This window comes from Pseudorca crassidens, chromosome 6, assembly GCF_039906515.1.
Source record: "Pseudorca crassidens isolate mPseCra1 chromosome 6, mPseCra1.hap1, whole genome shotgun sequence".
In the NCBI taxonomy this organism is placed as follows: domain Eukaryota; kingdom Metazoa; phylum Chordata; class Mammalia; order Artiodactyla; family Delphinidae; genus Pseudorca; species Pseudorca crassidens.
In genome coordinates this window covers 85,792,171-85,815,878 of record NC_090301.1, presented here as the reverse complement: position 1 = coordinate 85,815,878, position 23,708 = coordinate 85,792,171, and the positions used below count along the sequence as shown (strand labels likewise).

General features: G+C 38.2%; 1 protein-coding gene across 20 annotated transcripts in view; it reads right to left on the bottom strand.

Annotated features, from left to right (window-relative positions):
• Positions 1 to 23,708, bottom strand: part of GTDC1 (glycosyltransferase like domain containing 1) — a 493,504-nt gene that overhangs the window by 158,260 nt on the left and 311,536 nt on the right. The window lies entirely within an intron of this gene.

Sequence of the window (23,708 nt, the reverse complement as noted above, 5' to 3'; positions counted from 1 at the left end):
CTTGTACACTGGAAACCATGTGATGAAATGTCATTGAAGCTACTTGTATACTTATGGAAAGCTATGGCTGCCTTGCTGAGAACATAGCCTGCCTTAAGAAATATGTGCCACTCTTGTCAGCATGGTAAAAAGAGGGGATATGTACTCTCGATTACTTATAGCAAAGGGGTATGCAAATAATACGTCCCCTTTACTTCCATGGGCATTTTTTTTCTTTAAATACTCCACAAAAGAAGTGAATGAAAGTTGGCTTTTTGACTACTTTAAAATTATTTTTAAACTTCAAAGCAGAAAATATCCAGTATTCAGTTTTATTTTTATATGCTTGTATATACAAATATGCATGCATATGAGTATGACAGCAAAGATAACTATACCACTCTTACAATACAATGAATCCTCATGGCTGTTGTTTAAAGAAACTGTGCCCCATGATTGTATGACTTCATTATCACTTCCTTCTGCCTGAGTTAACTTGCACTTGATACTGTTCATTTATTTCACTAGACTTACCCATCCTTCTAAAAGAAGAAAACAATGTTTAAAATGATTTTTCTGTCTGCCCTACTTGGAGGCCTAGAACTCTGTTTTTTAAAAACATTCTTCTTTTGTCTACTGTACACACTAAAAGTATCTATGCTAATGAGCTACATATGTCACTAAGACCCTAAAAGTTCATGACCATAAAGGTAAGAGAATCTTGCAGTAAGGTGTCAGAAAATCCAATAACTGGAATGAAAGAAAAGAAACAGAAAGATAGGGCTTCCCTGGTGGCACAGTGGTTGAGAGTCCGCCTGCTGATGCAGAGGACACGGGTTCGTGCCCCGGTCCGGGAGGATCCCACATGCCGCGGAGCGGCTGGGCCTGTGAGCCATGGCTGCTGAGCCTGCGTGTCCGGAGCCTGTGCTCTGCAACAGGACAGGCCACAACAGTGAGAGGCCCGCGTACCGCAAAAAAAAAAAAAAAGAAACAGAAAGATGGGATGGACCAAAATAAGAATTTATGAGGAAAGAAGCTTAAGTAGGTGAAAGTCTAGAATCCCAAGGATGGGGACTGAAAAGGGAGACTTCAAAGAAAGGACTTCAAGAAAGTTATCAGATGATGGGAAGAACTCAAACCCAAATACCGACACACCTGTCAGGGACTCAAAAGCTCCTTACCCAACTCAGAAAATGCAGGGCACAACCTTTGGACAAGGAAACAGATTATCATTATTTTTCATTTTGCTACCAGAAGTACATTGAAATAAATTCTATCTTCCAAAGTACACTCCAGTTATGTTGATATCATTGAAAATATGTGAGTGTATTTCAGAGGTGGTCACATATTTCTTTCCTTCATTCATTCCTTCACATATATCTTTAAGGAAGATACTGTGCTAGATGTTGTGATTGCCCTTGAGAACTGCACAGTCCTATATACTAAATACGCTCAAAATTGCAAAATTGAGGGGTTGAGGCATTTTAACTCATCACCAGAAGTTAGAGTTCAAAAACAACTAAATGTGATGACCATGCTGAACAACGTCTTAAGTCACCATAAGTAATAAAGCTGATTTTCTTGGGTGTTTCCTAAACTATTTGTGAAAGAGATTTCCTAAAATATCTTAAGAAATGATATCAGCCCTGAAATAAGTGTAGCTTTGTGAGAGCAGTTGGGAGAGCAACACTCATCCGAATGAATAAAGAAAAAGTATTCAGTAAATAACTGCCACATACTAATAGTCTTCAATATACTCTCAGAATTAAATTGTATGAAGTACAACAACCCTTGCTGTTAGGAAACTTACGTCCTAATAGGAAATAGTTATGGTTAACCATAATATAAGACAGACTCCAAGCACCACATCTGTTCTAAGTGTTAGCAAATCTCATTAGTATCTTATATTTGGCATTGTTCTGTGGATACAGTGATAAACAAAAGTGTGGTCTTGACATCAAGGAGCTCACGGTCTAGTGAAGTAAAGAAAGAGGTAGAAAGGACAATTTCAGTGTTGTGTGACAAGGGCTAGGATCAGAGTGGATTGGGGCCATGTAGCAGAGGATCAGGAGACAGAGTAGAGGAGGCTGCTTAGAGGAGCTTTGAAAGATAAGTGAGGGTGAGCCCCGGGGCGAAGGAGCACATAGCAAGCAGAGGAGAGAATACGGGAAGCTGAGAGACAGACACACAGACAGACATACCTGTCTGGGGGACTTGGTTCAGTAGGACAGGACTGTACCACTTCTGTGTGTGCGGGGAGGTGGGTCGAGGGTGCTGAGAAAGAAGAGAGGCTGGAGAGATAATTATGAAGGCCCCATACGCTCTGCTGTGGAGTTTGGCCTTTGTCGAGATGGCAAGAAAGCTACAGACAATTCTGTAAGGGAGTTTGGAGAAAAGATGCCTTTTGGTTGCTGTGTTTTTCCCGGGAGACTTTCAACAGTATGAATGACACTTTAGTTCAGGAGAGAAAGGCCTGCTGGGTGGAGAAAACAAAGAAACTAAGGGCTAGTCTGCATCCAGGCACCGGGAACAGTGTTCAGCAAAGTATAGAGGAGGGAAGTCAGCCCAGCTTAAAGAGGGGATAGTGACTGACCAGAAAGAAGTGAGATAAGAGGAGGGATTGTGGAAGACCTTGAGGGCAGATGTGCTAAGGAGTTTAAATGTTACACCGTTGGCCAATTAAGAGACAGCTTGGGGCTTCCCTGGTGGCGCAGTGGTTGAGAGTCCGCCTGCCGATGCAGGGGACACGGGTTCGTGCCCCGGTCTGGGAAGATTCCACAGGCCGCGGAGCGGCTGGGCCCGTGAGCCATGGCCGCTGAGCCTGCGCATCCGGAGCCTGTGCTCCGCAACGGGAGAGGCCACAACAGTGAGAGGCCCGCGTACCGCAAAAAAAAAAAAAAAGAGACAGCTTGAACCTGGAAGAACAGAATGTAGCATCATTTACAGGAAAAACAAAACAAAACAGAAGCAAACAATGATGATGAAAGCAAAGACAGAAAGAAGAGGAGAGGCTGGTCTTCGAAAGAACATGAAGAGCTCAGTTTTGGTCTTGTCTCCTGGATTTCTCATCATATCTCCTAAGATCCTAAATACTGTAAAGGGAACTTTAACGTACCATCTCTTTTTGGTGTGTTTTTTTTGTGGCCTGCCCGTGCGTAGGGAAAGCCACCTGTCCACTAAAAGATCTGTTCAAAACACCAAAGGGTTTCATAAAGAAAGACCTTACAACGGCTAGCTTGGGCTAAGATCTTCCAGGCACAGTCAACGCAAGCTCAACCTTTTTACATCACCTGAGGAAAGCATCTGTTCCCCTTCTCCCCCACCTTTTTTCCCCACTAATAGAAAATATTTGAACATCACATGCATTCATTTTTGAAATAACCACAGTTCGGAGTGGATAGTTTTTATATTGACTAGAGTCTTTTAAGTATGTGAATATGTATGTGTGTAAATATATATATATGTTCAACCTAGTGCAAGATGGGGCAGTTTTCATTAGAAAATATACAATAAACAGGTCCTCTTTAAAGAAAAGCCTAGCTCTGATGGCAAGGTAAAACTTTTAGGCCAGCATCTTTTTACTGTTGCTTTCTAGCTAACTGACCCACAGTCTTAAATCATCTATTGTGTAATTGGTTAGGAGTGAAGCAAGTCATTTGAGAGAGGTTGCCTAAAATTAACTAAACCTGCCTTGATTTTTGTAGATGGTATAAAGCCACATTTATAGCAATATCTGGAATTACATTGTTTCAGGAAAAAGGACAACGGATATGAAAACCTTTTAGTATACGCTACCTGTCAAATCTGAAAACTGAGCCCCACCATCTTATCAGTTTTGTTAGAGCAGTGGTATTTGCTAAATTATAGCATGAGACAGGATTTTTTGTTTTCTCCTTTTGGCTACTTAGATCAAAGGAAAGGTGTACAGTTTATTTTTAATCCCATCACTTCACATGATCCCAGACAGAACATCAAAGACAAGGTATGCAGGTTTAACCATTAGCACCAACATAATCCAAAGCTGAAAATCTCTTCCAGATAGCTACCTCACTTTGAAATAGACAACATTGTGGTGTTCAGAGTCAACATTACTCTCTAGTGTGTTTTAATTTTCACTGCACTTAAAAAGAAAAAAAGTATCCAAGATATGTGATTTTGCCCTACAGCATCAAGCATCAGTTTGTAGGGCAATCTAATATTATTAGAATAAAATGCAATTCACATACACTTATTTTTTAAGTTGGCTCAGCCGTCCATCTCAATTTCATGAAAGGGAGAAAAGTGAATCAAATGCAGTTGCAAATAGTATTTGAGGAGGGCAATGCTTCTCCACATCTGAAGTCTATTGAAAGCTCATGAGTAAGAACTTGGGGAACAAATCCTTTCTGTTCAAAAGATGTGTCAGTGGAGAAATTCCCAGAAAATAGCACACAATTCATCAGAACTCACTCATTTCTTTTCCAAGTCAGATAATAAAAGAAAGTTGCAGTGCTGAATTCTTTCCAAGGGGAAAGAAATATAAGTACGTAAAATAATTCATAAATATTTTGCACTAGAAAATGTATCATAAGCAGTGGAGAGATAAAAATATTTAACAACTAGATAGTCTGGGCACCAACCATCAGATTGTACAGTGGCAAAGTAACTGGTACAGATGTATTGGTATATAGCCTCAGCTTCAAAAACATCCAAAACTGGTAGATGAAATGAAGCTGTTTTTGTGGGAATATGTGGTAGATGACTTGAGATTTCACAGAAACTTCATTATCATCGTTACACCAGCAATAACAATTGTTCATTAAGTTTCTAGCACTTACAGTGTACTACCACTACTGGGGTACAAAAAGGTATATACGTATGGGATAGCATCTATGCCTGCATGACTCCTCCAGAGGGGAGACAAATTGCTCTGTACACCTCAATACATAAAATAAACACATCACAAAGTAACCCATACTTAGTGCTAAAGAGTGGCTGCAAATGTTAGAGAAATTCTGAAAAGGAAGCTCCAGCTTAGGACTAGGAAAAAGTGGAGTTAATTCATGGAAAAGTAGCAGCTAAATTTGGACTTAAAGAAAGTATGGTCTGCTCTCAGATAAGAATTAAGGAGAGAAGAGGGGATTTTGGGGAAGAAAACCCAAACAATTGAATGCCTACTACCAGAAGTGTGTGTGTTGTGTGCATGTGTATGTGTGTATGTGTATGTGTGTGTGTGTGTGTGTGTGTGTGTGTGAAATCAAATTATCCTCATTTAATCCTCTCAGCACTTATCTTTTATTCTTCTTTTACTAAAGAGGAAACTGAGGTTCCGGGAGATTAAATAACTTAAGACTATGCATCTATTAACTGGTAGATCCAAGATTTGAATCCAATTCTAGTCCATCTAAAGTTCATGTTCTTTCAACATATCACATTGCGTCAACTAGAAGGCAGAACACCAGAAGCAAAGTGTAAAGGTGAAAGCAATGTGGATGATATACTTGGAGAAAGAAGCATGAATGTATCCACTGGAGTTCACAGATGGGAACAGTGAGTGATGGGGCCAGCAGGGAGAGAATGGATGGCCTCAGATGGCCGGCTGAGGGATGCGGCTTTCATTTGCAGGTAGTGGTAACAAGAGTTTCAGTGTAATGAGGTTATACTGGGTGATGTTTTAAGAAGGTTACTTTAGCCATAGGGTATAGGAAAGATGAGTTGTGGAGCAAAAGAAAAGAGGTTAAGGCTAGAAGCACAGCAAAGTGTAACAGCAGACTGTTAACACTACTCAGGCTTTATTATGTTAATTCCAGCAAAAATTGAAGAGAACCAAATGTGAGACATACTTTCTAACCAGTTATGATACATGTTCACTGTTGATTTTACAATTCTGAAATCACCGAATGCGATGCTGGTCTGATCTATTAGAGCTACAAGTTCATATGGAATGGCTAAAGGAGTCTATCTCCTAAACACAGAAATGAAGGGCTGTCTTCTAGCATTATATATGGAGAATCATAACCAAACTCTATGACCAGGCTCTCCACGTGGACATAAATAAACAACTTACTAACACTATCAAACCAAATCTTTAAGACACAGGACCAATGGATTTAATATTGAAAAATGAGAAGTGTTGCTAACATTATCAGACCAAAAGGCCCTGCTAATTTTATCGATACATGAGAATTTTATATTTGGACAGAATGAAATATTAGCTAAATAAGAAATGGTAAAAGTTAATAAATTAAGGAGTTTTTGTTTTGTTTTTCATCATTGTTTTAAATTGACAGGTAGATATGATCCACTACTGTATCAAAGATCTATCTCTGCTCGTGCAACAGAATTGAATTAGATAAAACTTAAAACTATTTTTCTAAACATGTGTGCTAAAACTATATAATAGGATACAGCATACTTTAAGAAGAAAAGTCACCCCAAAGAACATGAATGACTCTTCAACTTTGAGGTATGTGAGCTTTATTCTTTTTAAAACCTGTTAAGATCACATAATACCGAAAAGTAAGCAGAAAAGACTAAAGAAAAAAAGGTTTTTCTTAGAAGGCTGCCCAGTTAACTCTTATTAAATATTATTGGAAAATAGTTAATACTTAGGTTCCTCTGCCATAACTAGACAAGAGATCCATCCTGAAAGCTGCAACCGAAGGCAGTCAGGAGACTGCACAGAGTCGGGAAGGCAAAAGCAGTACTTATGCAATCCATAGAGTCTTGTGTTTTTATGCTGTTATATATAAGCCACCCACAGTATTCACATCAGTTCGCCTTTCTGAAATTCATGATGAAATCATCATGCAAGGATGTTAGGATCCTACAAATGTAAACAGAATTTACATGATTTGATGATTTCTAAAATGTTAATTGGGTTCTATCTCACATGGAATAGAGTAGTTTTCTGACAACTGGTATCGTTGTCAACTCTTTATATTCCTAACAATACTCTATGACATCTGTAAACTTCTAGCCTGATTTCTTTTGGGGTCAAATATTTGACAAGTTTTTCATTATAAACATTAAAATAATTATGCAAAAGTTATAATGTTTAGGAAACTGTATGGAGTACTAGATCATCTGGCTTATGTATCTTATAGTAGCCACTGAATGCTAGTGGCTTTCTGTCACTCCAGATAGTAAGAATAAGATTTTTATTCTCCATTTGTGAAGCAATTCACCTATTTGTCTCAAACTACCTTTCCTGGTAGAGAGACAATGAGGTACTTAATCCTTTTACTCAAAGCACAGTGTGAAACTAATAAGATAAAAAGAAAAAAATTAACTACTTGACTGAAAATTGCAGTCCTTGGGAAAGTTAGAGGATTTTAATGACAAAGCATGTCAGGATTCCTTTTGTATATTTACTGTACTATCTTTATATATGCCTGGATTAATATACATATTCAGAGGAGAAAACAAGCAGTTAGACCAGTTTAACATGCTCTGTAAATTAACAATGACAGCAACACATGCAAGTGGGTATTTGTTGCTATTTAGTAATATTTTATGATAGCACCCTTCCAGAGTTAACTATGATTATATTATTATTATATTATTAGAAAGAAACCATTACAAGGAAATTGACATTTGCTTTTCATTTTGAAAATATATTTCTCATTCTTGAACTTAACCTGATATGCCATCAAGAGATGGAAAACCAATCCATTATCAATCATTCAACAGCACAAAGCAATTGTAACTTGTGGAAAGTTCTCTCTTCACTATTAAGGGAAATACCAAATCATTCAATGCCATTGGATTAATTCTTGGGAAGTTCATCGAGTCTTTGAAGAATGAAGTAAGCGGATGTTTCAGACCAGATGATAGAATGCTATTTCTCACATTGGTTTGAAATCTATTTTAACACAGTGAAGACACGAAGTATGTACTAAATGCCCAGTGTATGCCTCACCAGATTAGTTGCTAAAGAGGAATAATACAAAGGCCCTGGGGAGTCAATAAACTAATGTGGAGCTAGATGTACATACCTCAAACAGCTAGGGAGTAACATAATACATTATATAGCCAAGTGATGAACTGAGTGATTAATATACACGGACTAGAGGAAGTCAGAGAAGGGAAGGAACAATGTCGGACGGAGTAGCTCATGAGGATTACCTGCCAAAATGGGCTTCCTCTGTCCTTCCTTTCTTTCAAATATTCAGTCACTTAACAAGTGCCTCTTGAGCTCTTACTCTATGTTAGGAGCAGTGGTAAACAAGATAGAAAGAGTCCTGTGATGTCTACAGGCTATTCAAGGGCGGTGGAGCTGTGCGGAGGGCCAGTGAACCAATAATTACACAAATAAATTATTACAATGAAGACTACTAAAAAGTATTAAAATCCTACAAAGAAAATAAATGCAGCTTTAAAGTATATCATAGTAATGCCATGCTTCTTTAAAATACACCAAAGAGCCCAAAGTCCCATGATTTAGCTTTATTGCCTTAGTTGTTGGCCTGTAATTCCAGATCAATGGTATAAAGAAGTGTCATGGTCCTGGTTCCCCTTATCTGCTCCCTCCATCCGCACATCCCTCCCCACCACCACCCTGCACACACACTTTCTCTCTCACACACACACACTCACACACATACACATGCACAGTCTTATTTGCAATATACATTTTCACACAGGAACATCGACTTTATAACTCATAGTTAAAGTGATGGGGTAGTTATATCTTCAGAAGAAAGTGAAGAGACAGTCTGCCTACTGGTGTTAGCATTTGCTGTAGCTATTCCTGGCACTGGGCAACACATGTTTTTAATAAACTTGTAAAAACAGTGTAGATCTAGTTGTAAATATGTTTTGCTTGGTAATGCAGGCTGAATATAATGATTAGATTGATAGTTGTTGGGTTTCTCCCCTTAAAAAAATCACAGTAAAATACAAAGAGAAATAGTTTGAATGATGAGGGCCAAGGCAGTATCATGATACCAACACTGTGTTGATAATTATCGTTTATGACAACAGTCAATTTACAGTAAAAACATGCTGTTGTTTCCTTTGTTCACAGCATTACACGTTTTGTTTAGTCTCTTAGAAATATCTAGCTCCGTGTGAAATAGCCTGTATCTAAAATTAGAACTAGGCCACACAATCAGATGCCTGTCAATATTGTGGTAAGCAGCTAAAAAACAATAAAAATGGAAGATATTATTATCAATAAAATACAAAACGGCCACAAAAGATATGTAAGTAATTGGTAAAAACATATACATAATAAATAAAATAATGAGTACTATCTACTAATAGGACATTAATCATCAGTGAGTTAAATCCAAACTTAGTATAAAAGCATTTAAAAACTTTAAAAAGATACTCAATAGAAATTTTCTGAGCTTTTAAGCTTCACTTCCTAGGACTAAGAGACATAGTCTATATAAGCCCATTTATTAACACTTACTTGTCCAAAAGGCTCTTCTTTAATAGCTAAAGTAATATTGTGGAGTTCCCAATCAGAATAGAGTCACACAGAATGTCAGCAGCCTAATAATATTTCATGGTAAAATATCAGAGACCAATATTCCTTAGATTTGAAAATACCTGAGCCAAATACTGTATTTAGTATATCAAGAGAAATCTATTGTATACATAGGTGGATACAATTAATTAAGCCATCTATTTAATAAAGACAGTAGGCACATAATAAATTTAACTATATCATGGGTAATGTGGGAGTGGGAGAGAAGGAAGAAATAAAGATTTATAAAACAAAAATTCTTTCCTCTAGAAGCCCACAATCTAGAACATTTACAGAGACCCACAAATCTACCTATCTTATCATCTAATAATAATAATAATAATAATATCTAGATTTGGAATTAAGTCCTAATCAACGTTAATACTGATTAATTTCACTGCCATTTTTTTTCTCTGCTGACAAGACAGAGCTACTAAGAGATGTTTTAAAAATTAACTGTATGTAGGGAACAAGGTAAATTATTAAAATAAGAACAACTGCCTGCAAATTTTAGATAGGCTGTTGAGAGAAAAATGTTCTATATGTCCCCAAAGGGAATCGATAAGAACAATGAAGGAAGCTATAAGGAGAGAGATTTTGGTTTCAGGGAAAAAAGAATTCTAATAATCAGAGCTGTCCAAAAATATATCAGCCACTTTCACAGGTAATGAGTTCTCTCTACTATTGCATAAAGCAAATATTGGCTGGGCATCTACCTAGTGGGAATGCTGTGGAGAGTACTAAAATAGTTGAGAGGAGATGCCTTTATGATACAATGGATTAAAAGTTAGTAATGATGATAGAATTACAAAGCATATAACTTTGAGACAAAAAGGGCAATTAATTTTTTAAAAATTCAATTTTTCTTCATTCTTGTTTTAAATCACAGTAACTGAGGCCAACCAGTTTACTTAACTTTTATAGAAATCTATACATCTTTCCCAAAATAGACTTAAATCTCATTTTTTGGTCAGTAGTCAGTCGTATTGGTGAAGTTGGTTCATTTTCCTTTTAATCAGTGCGTGTGCACGCGCACACACGTGCACACACTTTATTTTGTCTTCATTGTTTCAAAATTGTTCTCCAGCTTTTTAAAACAAATGTAATAATATATCAAGGGCATCTTTCTGATGAGTAAATATGGACCTACTCCATTCTTTTTAACAAGTGCATAGTATTCCACTGGATATATGTAACATAATCTATAGTTTGTTTCTTAAATACTACAAAAAAATTACAATCATTCTTGTACATTCACCTTGATGTTAGGATAGTATTTCTTTAGAAAAGATAACTGTAAATGGGATTATTAGGTCATAGAGCATGCACATTATACATTTTGATAGAAACTGCCCCATTGCCTTATAGTTGTAACAATACCCTAACAACCAAGTATGGAAACACTCATTTCCTCACACCCTTACCAATAACTTTGCATTTTCTTGATCATTACCATGTAAGAGATATAACAGTTGTATAAGAGTATAAGAGTTGCAAAAAGGAACATGCTGTTTCTCCTCATAATCTAGTTAATGAGATTTAAAAAATACACATATAAAAAGAGCTAATAATACAAAGCAGGATAAAGAAGTAGTTGAGACAGAAAATGCTGCATGAAGAGGTCGAGGAGACTGTGAGGTTTTTCCAGAGCAGGAAGGATTGAACAGAGCTGTGAAGAATGGACACACCCTGAAGGGCAAAACAAAGGCAAGGGGCAGTCTGGGTGGAGAGAGTGCCCACACATGCTGGTGCGACATCACTGGAGCTAAAGCAGAAAATTGAAGTAGGTGAAATAGGTTCACATTTCGTCTTCTCTTACACTGTTTTCTCTTCCTTCATATCACTTATAACTACCCGAAATTAATATACACAGTTTCACATCCTATAGTTATATGTTTACTTGTTTATTGCCTATGTCCTCACCTCTCGAAAGGGAAGGGTGACATGTGTTCACTGCTGAGTCTTCAGAAGTTGAGCCCTGCCAGCACCAGGACGTGGGTTTGCTGAAGGTATGAATGTCATGCTGACGTCACTGAGAGGGGTAGGAAATGTCAGGTTCAAGAGTCTGAATTTACAGTACTTATATGGAAACTAGAAAATGATAACAGGATAAAACCAGGAATGTGAGGTGATGAAACACAGTGGTGTTTATGGGAACTTAGTCTGGTTTTGTTATGCAAGATGAACTGGTCTGGCGGCAGAACTATCAGGCCAGCAAAGAGATCACTGCACTATTACAGGGGTCAAGTACACAAACCTGAGAATGGCGGGAAAGAACATTCTGAAGGGAAGAGGGAAAGCTGGATGGCAAAGTAACTAATAAAAGCCACCATTTAAGTGAGTGCTTAATTAATGCTTACTTCGTGTTAAGCACTGCACATACATTTATTTAATCTTCCGAGATAGATATCCCAGTTTTTAAAAAAGAGGAAACTGAGATACAGAAAGGTTAAGTAACTCACTCAAAGTCACAGAGCTCCTAAGTCCCTCAGCTGGAAGCATTCCTAAAGCTTGTACTCTTTCCCTTATCTTAGAGGAGTAAACATGGGCTCTGGGCACAAGGGAGGTGATCCTGGTCATGCAGAGGTGCTGCACAGACACATTCATGTCCAAACTCTGGTATTCCCAAGGAAAAATAAATGATCAAGTATGTGCTAGGTCAGGGTTTTCACGACCAATGAATGGGTCATGAAATCAATTTAGTGGGTCACGATCAGTATTTTAACAAGAAATGAAATAAATGATAAAAAGAGAAAAGAAAACATTAAAGTGAATTGCCCATGGTATGTTTCATGAAATTTTTGTTTTAAATATATACGCATATGTGTCCTGTTTTGCTGAAACCCTAACAACAGTACCTTGGATGTGAATGCACTCTCACTGCAACCTGGTGTTGTTTCTATTTTCATTTTCAGAATGAAGACTCTGCGGTTCAGAGTGGCGGAGCCAGGATCTGAAACCAGGGCTTTGCTTCCAACCCTGGCTCCTCTTTCCAGCACAGCAGCTCTGCATCATGAAAATGGAAAAGCAAGTTCACCAGAAGTGTTTCTTTTGGACCTCATGTAGCCAAGGCCAGGTGGAGGGTCCATTAGCTTTTTGCCCTTCAGCATGTGAGGCAACATTAAGGCCATTTCATTTTGCATCAAGGAATTGGAAGGAAACAAACCATTTCAGGTAGAGCTGGACTCTAGCCACTCCAGAGAAAAAATGACACTAAAACAAGATCTCCTCGCCCAGGCTCAGGTCCTTAGAAGAAATGGAGAAAGAAGCCCCATAATCTGAAGACTCACCATAGAGGAGGTTCTTCGCTTATGTTCTAATAAATAGATTTATAAAAAGAAAGCTATAAAGGGAATTTTATTTTCCCACTGCCTTCTACAGCCTCCCAGAATGTTAGGACTAGCAGGTGCCTCAGAGATCACTGAGTCCACCCTCACATTACAGAAGAGGTAACAGAAGCCCAGAGAGGTTAAGTAGGTGAAACCGAAGTCACACAGCTAATAAGCAGCAGAGCCCCCAAGGGGGATAAAATCTTGCTAACATTCATGTTCTTAGATAAATCACAGCTTATTCAAGAAATGCTAAAGAGGTGTGGATTTAGGGTCAAAATGTTGTGTTGTGAGGATTTTGCCTTATGTTACCTGAAGGCTGATGATCTCTGGAGACCTGAGCTGGCCTGGACTATGGGGCTGACACAGCCTTTGGACCTCTAGTCCTGACTCCTGCCCACAGGCAATGCACTGAGCTTAGCTTTTCTGGGACCACTACCCCAATCCCTGCCTGAGATGCCCCCCCAGGGACAGGATGCCAGCCCTCATCCCAATGTTAGTAATGACATTCACTTCCCCTTCCTTGCTTGGCTTCCTCTGAAGCCAAATTCTTTCAATAGCTCATAATGTTGACAAGTGTGGTAACCACGGATCAAACAGATTGAAAATAATATGAATTTTAAAGATATTGTTTTATAATAAATATCTGTCTCTGGAGGCTGTTGTTTAATAAGAGATTTTAAAATCCAAAATTGGCCCCTAAAAGCTTGAAACTACATCTAACTTATGTTTGATGTTCTGTAACTAAGAAACAACTTGTGAAAAGGAAGAAGATAAAAAATGAACTTAGGCTAGCAGAGTAGATGCCAAGTTTCAGTGCCTTGAGCTGCGAAAACCTTCCAGTCAGTCTGTAAATGAGGTGAAGAAGGATTCGTGCACTGCTAAATATTTATTGTTGCTAAGTTTCATCACTGTTAATATACAGGTAATGGATGACTTTTTGTCCTTTGAAGTCAAACACCACCACTTAAGCGGTGACAAGCACTCACCTCCCTGAAACGGACACACGAACACACACGCACACATACATGCACACAGACACACCGCTTGTAGTGTTTTATCTTCTAAAATTGATGACTCAAATGGAATTTTTAAAAAAAGGAATTAAAAGAGGAAAAAGGAAAAGATTATTAGCTTTCATTTTTCATCCTGTGTTGGATATTTTACTTAGCAAAATGCAGTTTATGAGGCCCTTTTATTCTTATCTTAGGATTTGTGAGGAAGTCAAGGCAATCGTGTGGAGCAAAGCAGGAAACGCAGTGAGGCAGCAGGACTGGGGCATCCACCGGAAGTGCTCACCAGGGCAGGGCCAGCACTAAAGAAAAGGACAGGTGGGTACAACAGTGTGATGTGTCAACCACCCTATTGCCCCCTTACCCTTTGAGCAGGATCTATTAAGAAGGTCCACCTACAGGTCTACAATTACTCTAGATCTTGAGGCAGAGAGACCTGGAATCTCAGCCTCATCAAATATAAATAAAGTTCACCAGCTGGCAAAATGGAAAGAGGCATACAGGTAACAGTTAGAACTGGACAAAGGACCCAGATCTTCTACGATTAACTACTGGCTCCATCATCTCCATAGCTTTGTGACCCTGGGCAAGTGACCTCATCTCTTTATGCTTCAATTTAGCATTTGCTGCAAAGGGTTGTTTTGAAGATTAAATTAGTTAATACATGTCAAATTCTTAGGACAGCTCCTGACACACAGTAAGTGCTCTAATAAGTATTGCTCTCCTTAGATATACTTTATTATATATACTAACTCTATGACGCTATGTTTAAAGGGAGTAGCCAGAACCCAACTTTAACTGGTGCTGGAATACTGCCATATGTTCTGACTTTTCAGTAAAAGCCAGAAATTTGGACTTTTATGTGAAAGGTTTGGGAACTAATTCAGGTTTGGTTTATTTTTGAACGAGTTTGCGGTCTGAACAAAACATGTCTGTAAGCTGGATGAATCCTGAGGCCTGCCAGTTCATAACGGCGGCCCATCAAACCTTCAACCAAAACTTCAGCTTCACTGGCCCCTCTCCTACTTCATTCTTTTCCATAGCACTTCTCCACAATCTCACATATACCTTACTTGTTTATCTTTGGCCTTCCTTCCCTCCAGCCATCACACAGAAATAGAAGCTCCTTGGCGGTAAAGGATTTGGTTTGTTTTGTGTGCTGCTATAGGCCTATATTTAAGAACAGTACATGGTATATAATAAGTGCACAGTGGGAGTTGAATGAATAAATGGTCATATCTTAATCCGCACTCTCTCCCTCTAGGGCTGACCCAAGTCTATTGGGTCACAGAACAATGAGGAAAGTGAAGTCTATAAGTTCAAGTCCTAGAGTGAATCGGTTTTTCTGGAGGGAGCCCAGCAAGCCTGGCTTTTACAAGCTACAAAACACAGGATAAGTAAAATGTCAAAGAGGTAGTGGTGCTGAAGGATCTAATGACTTCAAAATACTTAATAAAACCATCACAAGTGTCTTCCAACAAAACATTTTGCGATGGCAAAGCAATCTCTCTCTCTTTCTCTCTCCAGAAATTTTTTGACAAGGTGAATTTCTGTATATTAAGATGGTTTAACTTCCATCTGGAGATCCATCCAAAATTATACCTTTGTGTAATACCTGAACAAAGGCAATTAGAGTCAATTTCTAATAATGGTCCTAAAGCAGCCACACTGCCTACAAACTGTTTTTAAATACAAGGTGAGCATGACATTGACTTTCTCTCTTTAAGCAGAAAAACATAAAACATTGTGTGTGTGTGTGTGTGTGTGTGTGTGTGTGTGTTGCCACTTAAAGCAAATTAATTGGCTATATGGTAACTAAATCAACGGAAATAATAAAGTTATGAAACTCACACACAATATATTGGGAAAATTTCTTGGACAACTCTATCCATCTATCATCCTGCTCTAAAAAAACTGTTATCCTGCCTATTTTAAACTAACACTACCTGTTATTCATCGATTGAGAGACCAAAATGTGCAAAAGGCAAGGTGCCAAAGGGGAACAAGACATAAGACATACCGTTCTCACCTTCATGGAACTTGCAGTCTCCTGTGGGGACCAGAGATTAAATAAATGCTCAAAAGATCACAATGATCTTTACTACTCATCTCCCATGTGGCCTGGTCCCAGGCCCCAGAAATAGCAATCTGATCTCCAGCTGTGTGTGTCAGTGTTACCTGCCCTTACTTTCAACATGACCACAGATTTCTTCTAACCAATAAGATCTCTGTGTTGATTTCTAAAGGTTTAATAATTGCAGGAGAACTATAATACTTTTCCCCAGATTCCTCAAATGAATTCTTTTCAGGATTCAGTATTTGGAAAAACTTCCCAAGAAATGCTGAGAAGAAATTCCCATGTGGAAACACAATCCATGGAGCACAGTGTAAATAGTGAGGATCTAGTGTTTAGGAAGAATTTTTCTAATAGAGACGAAATAGATTACTCAGTGCAGAGTGAGCAGGCTACCCAAGGTCAATGAGAAGGCTACAAAAAAAAGTCTAGGGAGAAAAACTTGAAGGTAAAAAACAAAACAAAAACTTCAGAAGAGCTTCCTCTCATTCTCCTCTCTGGGATTTTCCTCTTCCAATGTCTAGCCTTCCCTTGAACTTTGATCTCTAATCCTGTTTCCCTTTCACGCAATGTATTCTGCCTGCAGTTTCAACAGGGGCTAAGCAGGTAACATATATAGGTGAAATGAGATGCTTCGGTACTCCAGCAAAAAGAGAGCACCCGAGTATCTACTGGTGCAGCCCTTCTTAACCCAGCATATTGTTGCTATGTAGTACTACGTGAAATCTGTGGAATTTTAAACACTGGCTCAAATAAAAACAAGCAGCGTGGATTAAATAAAACATATTTTAGAGATCTATATAGTCTAAAGAACACCAATTTCTAGCTTCTAACTCATATTGTAACAAGTTTAAAAATCTGTCTCTTTAGCTCTGACATTCTCCAGAGTTGTAATGCCTGCATTCCACCTCCAACTGGGTGTATCCAGGGGTGCTCGTGCCTCCCAGTCCTAACTCTGGAGTTCAAAACTGTTTCCAACAATCCTGCTCACTTCTCCTGACTTCTTTATCCTCTTGAATGGTACCATCTGTCACCCTAGGTTCTACCTTCTACCTCTGTCCCTCTTAGCCATCTCCATCCAATCAAGCACCAAGCCTCATAGAGACTCCTCAATTCCTTGTTCTTGTTTATCTCTTCCAATCCAGGCAATTAGCATCTCACTTCAACTACACAATAACCCTCTAATAGTGTTCTCCAAGTCAGCCTTATCAACTCCACCACATTCAAATATATAACAAGGAAAACTGATATCATGTCTACCCTGCTCAAATGTCTTGTTGGCTCTCAGTATTTTACGGGATAAAACCTAACTCCTCAGCACTGGAAACAGAGCTCTCAGATTCTGGCCTCTGACTACTCAGCCAGCTTCATCTCTACTCATTCCAACACATATTGTAACCTTGCAGAACTATTTGTCTATCACCGAACATATCATAGTTTTTGTGCCCCTATTTTTTATACACTCTCTCCCCTTTGCCTGAAATACCCTTTTCACTAATCTAATCCTCTTGTCTACCTAGTCAGCTTCTACTCATCCTCTAAACCTTATCAAGCCTGTCTTCCCCAGGAAGATTTAAGTACTCCTTTCATTCCAACTATACCCAAGCAAACACAGACTATCCATTAAGGATAGGAAAAGAATCACATCATTCATCTTTATATCAGAGCAACAAGTACACCATCTGGCACACTGTGTTGCCTTCATAAATATTTGTTAAATAAAAAAAAAAGAGTGAGTTACGGTTTTTCAGAAAAAAAGAATGCATTTAGGGAAGGGAAGGGAAGGAAAGGAAATGAAGGATTTGCATTTGGATTATGTCTGTCCTAGACTACTGCCAAAGTCTTCTACCTAGTCTACCAATTAATCAAATCATGACTCACCCCAACTCAGCTTTCCAGTGTTTCCTGCACTGGAAATGCACCTAAACTCATCACTATCACAAAGCCATGCCCACCTCACCAGCCTTGTTTCCTTCACCTTTCCCCTTCTTACCTGGGTCTATTTCCATTCATAGAATGTGTCCATTTGCTATTTCTTCTGCTGGGAATGCTCCTTCCCCTACTGCCTTCTTGTCATTCAGTTATTAGGTGAAGTGCCATCTTCTCAGAAAGGTCTACCCAGATCATCTTCTAATCTAGTTACCATCCACCACCACAACTAGCAGCACTCCTCCTCCTATTTTCTTTTCTTGATAGCTCCTAACAGCATCTGAAATTGTCTTCTTTTCAGTCTCCATCACCAAAACGTAAATTTTATTATCCACTCTGTGCCCAACATCATTTGTTTTTGATTTTTTTGGGGAAAATATCTACATTTTGTGAATTCTTTTTTTTTTTTTTTTTATCATTTTGTGAATTCTTATCTCATCAGTTCCCAAGACATACTAGAAAAGAATTCCATCAAATTTATTGATCTATAGGATTTGGCTCCACTTTAAAAAGAAAAAGGTTGAGTATAATGAATATATGTAATGTACAAATATATATGTAGGTATAAGAATAATCTAATCCAAGCATCTTAATCAAACCGAAGTATGAAATTGCTATCAGATCAGATATTCTCATAATAATGGCTTTTCCCACAACCAAAATTTGTAATCTCCTCTTGTAGGCAGGAGCTATTTTGCAAAGCTATAATTTTTACATCATTCTCAAATGAACATCTCTGCATGGAGAAATTGTATGAGTTGTCTTTTAAGAAAAGAAAATTATTGAAAATTAAGCTTTCAAAAATACTGTGAGTTTGACTCCAAAATAACTCTTAATGTCCAATCATATAAACAGAAACAAATTAACAATTACCATTTCACAGCTCTCAAAATGTTTATAAACATAAAGCCTATTTCTTTCTAAAAATATGAGATTAAGACTTTTTTCTATTTTAATGGTTTGAAATACCTTTAGGTAAATCACTACTGAAAAATAATTTTAGAGAGTCATGTCATCATATAAAAGAGCAATATTATTTTAGTGAATTGTTCTTTTAAATAGTAACCTTGAAGGTGCAATTCCCAATATAGTGCCCTTGTTAAGTATGAATATTTAAAATTCAAGAGTCTGTATAATCTGGAAAAACGAAGTCAACATATTTTGAAATCACAAATTTCATTTTAATAGCTGAGAAGTTTAAGAAAACAGTATTTATTTTGTACCAGAAACTCTACTCTTTTATAATTCATATCTTAGGTGATATGATTTTCATCAATACACATGGATGATCACACATCCACTCTGGTTTCTTCCTGAGCAAAGCTACTTTTGGAATCTACGAGTTCTTTCAATTTCAGCATTTTCTTTGAATTGCCCTGCTAATCAAAGGGCCTGAAATAAAGATAAAATCTCCAATTTGTAAAACTGTGTAATTAAAACCTAAATATAAATTATGGTCGCCTCTGTTCACAGGTAATAATACATATGGTGGTGATGAAGATAATAAATGACAAAATCTCCTCCTCCTCTACTAACGTTTATTGAGTGCTTATTATGTCCCAGCTGCTGGTATGTTTTACTTCATTGTAAAGTAAACTGTATGAAGTAGCTACTATTAATACTACTATTGGACAGATCAGGAAACCGTGGCATAAAGAGGTTAAGCAGTTGTCCTAGGTCACATGACCTGAAATTTGCGAAGTGCAAACCCACGCCATCTGACTCTAGAACCTTTGCGAGTTAAGTACTACGCTTATGAGTTAATACATGGGAAGCTTTTAAAACGGAGCCTGCACGGGGTAAGCTCTTAATGTCAGCAGTTATTACATTGTTTTATGCATAATCATCCATTTCACCTACAGAGATATATCCTCCTTATTTATAAATATAGCAAAAAACCCTGCATTTTACTGAGGGCTTTATAACTTGTCTCTAAAAATGACAACAATCTAAAATTCACAACATTTCAATGTAATAATAAGTAACATTTGTTGAGTTGAGATAACGTACAGACAATTATTATCCTCAATTTCCACATAAGACCTGGAGTTTTAGAAGGAAGCTGAGTGACTTTCTCATGGTTCCACTCTTAACAACAGAATCTCTCTGTCTTATAAGGAATTCATTCCATGTGGTTCAGGAACAGAACCACAACTCTTTGACCAAGACCAGTTCTTACAACCTTCCCCTTCAAGGTCAGGAGTGGGGGTGGGATGGGGTTCAGTAGGAAAGGGACTCAGAAAGGTCATGGGAGGCTAAACAAGTACCCATCCAGCCCTAGGCTGCTGTAATTGGTTCAGGGATGTTATTTTAGCTAATTAGATTCCTTCTTAGGATATTTTTGCCAGGCAGGCCTACTGGACAAAGTATCACCAGGATACTTTGCTGTTAGGACACAAGACTGGAACAACTAGAGGCCTTCTTACTTACCACATGAAAAGAGCCATTCCAAAGGACAAGGAAAAAGACATAATTCTGATGATAGTGCTTAAGCCTTTTTATCCAGCCACCTATGACCCTGGAATAACCCTAGATAACTCAGATATCTGATGAAATAAATTACCACACCCCCTTTTCAAAATATGACTTAACTAGTTGAAATTGGGTTTCTGTCACTTGCAACTTTCTATCACCAAAGAGCCTTGTTATTTTTCTTCATAATTGTGTTTTTAGAAACATTAAATACCAAATGCCTCTATTACTTAAACATCAACTTGATTTATCCAGAGGAAACATGGATTGATAAAGTTCTCTGGAATTTTATGAACGGAATTCTGATGTGTGAAATAAGTAAATGTATAATCTATGTTAGTTAAAATATGGTTTTTGAATATTAAAATATCTCAGAGCAGATTCTTTTTATTTTAAAGACCCCTAAAAAATCTTAGGAACCTTAGAAATTGATGTTCTAGAGGCTAAGCAACAAAATAAAACATAAAGAAAAATACCTGACAGCTCTTGAGGAGCTGAAACCATTTCTACACTTTTGAAAAATTCCTTGACATCACCATTCCCTAACATCACAACTTCTTCAGGAAACAGAATCAATGTGACTTAGTAATCTGAATAAAACATTCAAGTGCCATGAAAATTAACATCTAAGTCCTGAATTCAGGGTGCGGCTAATGAAAATCAGGCAGAGAAGCTAATGGGAAATTTAACACAGGGCAAATGTCAATATTGTTGTGAGAAATATACTATAATTAAAACGTTTCTGAGTCCTGGCCAATGACCTACGGTAATAATGTTTTGTTGACCTTATTATAAAAAAATAATTTTTCATTACTAATTCAGTAAAAGAGTCCCTTTTTCAGTCTTCAAGCTTAAATAAAAAACAAAAAATCAGCACCTGATTCTTCACTGAAGCATAGAATACGAAAACACTGACTAGTCAAGGAGGAAACATAATTCCAAAGCCACAGTGAACAAGGAAAGGGAGAAAATAAAAACAGAGACATTTTATAGCGGAAAGAATAAAAGCAGTAGACGTCGCTGATCCTGGCAAAAGATAAAGGAGATACGTCAAAAGCATTGGATTTCATTCATTCTACACTACCCGCATTCTGAAAAGTACAGGGGTTGTGGTCTGTGCATTAGAAGGCAGACTGATTACATTCAATCTGGATAGAAAGAACATTTCTGTCGAATTATTGCCGTGCTTAAACTTATTGAGAAAATTACTCTCTAGAATAACATTTGAGTATTATAAGAAAATACACTGTCTCCCTGGAGGTCTCTGTAATGGGATTTCACCTGTGAGCTCAGCCTGCCGTTTTTCTTCTCCTCTGGCTAGTTATCCACAGGAACTTGCATTTGAGGGGAATTCAAAGTGCATACTGCTCTGGGAGAACGCACATATTCTCTCTATTTAGCAATATAGAAGTAATGGAAACTCACAGTACTGGCCAACTAAAAAGGATTAGGGCAAACTTTACATGTAGAACACCATGGATTTTGTGCATTTTGAGGGGCAGAAAGTCCCATCCTTTGAAATTTCGGGGCGGGGGATGTGGCATAAAGTCCTTTTAAAATTCAAAGATGTTACCCAAGGAAAATGACACATTAAGCCTTCAATAATCACTTTTATAACAACAGATTTATTAGATTCTCTAGAGGAAAACTGGGTCCAATGAAAATGGAGCTCAGAACAGGTAAATTTTAATAAGGGATTGAGAAGGAGGGAGGGGGGGCAGAATCCAGAGCAACAGCCAACAACTCAAATGTCTTTAGGGCAAGAAAATAACATAAATGTGCTGATCTAATGCATGAACGTATCAGAAAGTGGTGGACTGACATCGAAGTTGGGGTGCTTATCCTCACCCAAAGATATTCAGGCTTAATTTTTAAAACGCAAAACTGCTGGGCTTCCCTGGTGGCGCAGTGGTTGAGCGTCCGCCTGCTGATGCAGGGGACACGGGTTCGTGCCCCAGTCTGGGAGGATCCCACATGCCGCAGAGCGGCTGGGCCCGTGAGCCATGGCCGCTGAGCCTGCGCGTCCCGAGCCTGTGCTCCGCAACGGGAGAGGCCACAACAGTGAGAGGCCCGCGTACTGCAAAAAAAAAAAAAAAAAAAAAAAGCAAAACTGCTTTGCTAGGCAAGCACATTGGCCCCATTTTATGACCTCTGCTTAGAACAATATTCTAAATTGTGCTGCACAGAATAATATCCCTGGAGATAGTTCTTAGACGTCAAATCAAATCGAACCGAAACAAACATACAAACTGAAAGCGAGCTACACTGAGAAAAACATTTGGGAACCTTGAGGACTACCTTCCGTGTGGCCCTTAGATTCACTCCCCACCTTTCCCGATCCTGCTCTGTGCCTCAGCAAGCTGAACCAAATGGACTGCATTAAGAGGATCCCTGGCTCCCTGGTTCTGGTTGGTTTCAGCCAAGTAGAGAAACAGGCAGGAGATTTCCAGGTATTTATTCTGCTGCTCCTTCCCTGCCAGGTTGCAATCAGTTGGCTGTGGCTTTCTAACTAAAGGACTAGTTAGTTGACTCTCTTCAGGTTCTAGTAATTACTCCTTCCACTTGACCTTCCAGGCCCAGGGGTGCTAACAGAGTACTGTACTACCCTTGATGCCTTCTTGAAACCCTGCCCATCCTGTTGTAAAAAGTCCTCTTATTAAAGTTTTCTCAAGTTACAAGTTTGAATGTGCCACATGTTTCTTGCCAGAGCTCTGACTGATTCACTGGGTAAAAGAACATAAAACTGGTTTCTTTCTTTGCAAGACTTCTCAGAGTCCTTAAAACGGTAACATGTATGATGAATATTCAAGAATGGTCCAGGAAGAAGAGATTTGTCAGAGTGGGTAGAGATTGAGAGGTCCCAGGAAACAGAGGTAGGTGAAGCTTAAAAGATGGTAGCAATAAGAATGAAGAGCAGAGAAGACAAACTTTCCTTAATGTATAATCACTCAGGTTTAAAGTTAGGGGAGGTCAAGCTCTGGGAAGCGCATTGGGTAATGTGATCTTGAAGTTAAAACTAATTTCTGCAGGATGTGGATTCTTGTAAACTGTTTTCCAGGAGCTTTTTTGTCCTTTCTTTTCATTCCTTTTTTATTCTCTTTCCTTATATTCTCTCTTTCTTTTTTTCTTTCTTTTTTGTGAGCATTTCATTCAGGATCTTTGAACCAATAAAGTGAGGGGAAGTGTTTGGTACTTCCTTTCGGCTTTTTACTGTACTTTCTGGATCATATACTAGGATATCATATTGCCCAATAAAATGTTCACATAAAAACTTTGCTTCAACTAGTGAAATGAATCTGAAAACAGAACTAGAAACACTGAGAATAACAATAAAAAGAAAAATCAAAATCTCTCCCGTATAAACCATTAAAGCAATGTCAGTAATAAAACATTACATTTAAACAATTTTTCAGCACTTCAAAATGGTGCCCCCTATTCTTCAAATGCAACTTGGGATT